Source organism: Odocoileus virginianus, chromosome 12 (assembly GCF_023699985.2).
Source record: "Odocoileus virginianus isolate 20LAN1187 ecotype Illinois chromosome 12, Ovbor_1.2, whole genome shotgun sequence".
NCBI lineage: Eukaryota > Metazoa > Chordata > Mammalia > Artiodactyla > Cervidae > Odocoileus > Odocoileus virginianus.
Window position 1 is genome coordinate 2,460,862 of NC_069685.1, and position 1,613 is coordinate 2,462,474.

A 1,613-nucleotide genomic window follows, 5' to 3' on the forward strand; every position below is an offset into this window, starting at 1 on the left:
GACTAATGCTGGACTATTGGCAGGCAGAACGGGGTCATGGAGCCTGGATGCAGAGCATAGGAATCCTAGAGCTGGGTTTGGATCACTGGTTGGTTACGGGGACATTCCTGATGCAGTTGGGTACAGGGTCCAGGGTATCCTGAAGCTTGGGTTGGCCTGCTATTGGGCATGGCCAGGCCCCAGTTGACCCCAGGGCAGGGTCTACCCTGCTGTGGTACACTGGGTATGTACGCTGTGGGATTTTGGTTTCCTTGCATCTGTCGTCTGTCACCTGATGGATGGAGCTATGTCCTGGGCTCTCTAATTGGTAGGACCACGTCCTGTAGTGGCTGTGGGCTCCAGTGGTCTTAAGACAGCCTGTGGGTAAATGGGTGGGGATTTATTAACTAACTAACCCAGTTAGCTTCTTGGCCTGAAGCATTTCTCAAGTTCATAACATTGTACAGATGGGGTTATCAAAACCATCCCTTAGAAGAAAGGCAAAATGGTTGTCTGGGGAGATATTATAAAGAGCTGGGAAAAGAAGAGAAGCAAAATGCAAAGGAGAGAAGGAAAGATATATCCATCTGAATGCAGAGTTCCAAAGAATAGCAAGGAGAGATTAAAGTCTTCCTAAGTAATCACTGCAATGAAATAGAGGAAAACAATGGAATTGGAAAGGGTACAGATTTCTTAAGAAAATTAAATATACCAAGGGAATATTTCAAGCAAAGATGGACACTTTATAAAGGACAGAAATGGTATGGACCTAACAGAAGCAGAAGATATTAAGAAGAGGTGGCAAGAAAACACAGAAAAACAATATAAAAAAGATATTAATGACCTGGATAACCACAAAGGTGTGATCACTCACCTAAAGCCTGACATCCTGGAGTGTGAAATCAAGTGGGCCTTAGGAAGCATCACTACGAACAAAGCTAGTGGAGGTGATGGAATTCCAGTTGAGCTGTTTCAAATCGTAAAAGATGATGCTGTGAAAGTGCTGCCCTCAATATGCCAGCAAATATGGAAAACTCAGCAGTGACCACAGTGCTGGAAAATGTCAGTTTTTCGTTCCAATCCCAAAGAAAGGCAATGACAAAGAATGTACAAACTACCATACAATTGTACTCATCTACACGCTAACAAAGTAATGCTCAAAATTCTCCAAGCCAGGCTTCAACAGTATGTGAGTCAATAACTTCCAGATCTTCAAGATGGATTTAGAAAAGGCAGAGAAACCAGAGATTGCCAACATCTATTGGATCATAGAAAAAACAAGCAAAAAACATCTACTATTCTTTCACTGACTATGATAAAGTCTTTGACTGTGTGGGTCACAACCAATTGTGGAAAAGTCTTAGACATGGAAATACCAAATCACCTTACCTACCTCCTGAGAAATCTGTATGCAGGCCAAGAAGCAACAGTTAGAACTGGACATGGAACAACAGACTGGTTCCAAATTGGGAAAGGAGTATATCAAGGCTGTATATAGTCACTTTCCTTATTTAACTTATATGCAGAGTACATCACGTGAAATGCTGGACTGGATGAAGCACAAGCTATAATCAAGATTTCTGGGAGAAATATCAGTAAACTCAGATATGCAGATAACACCACCCTTGTGGCAG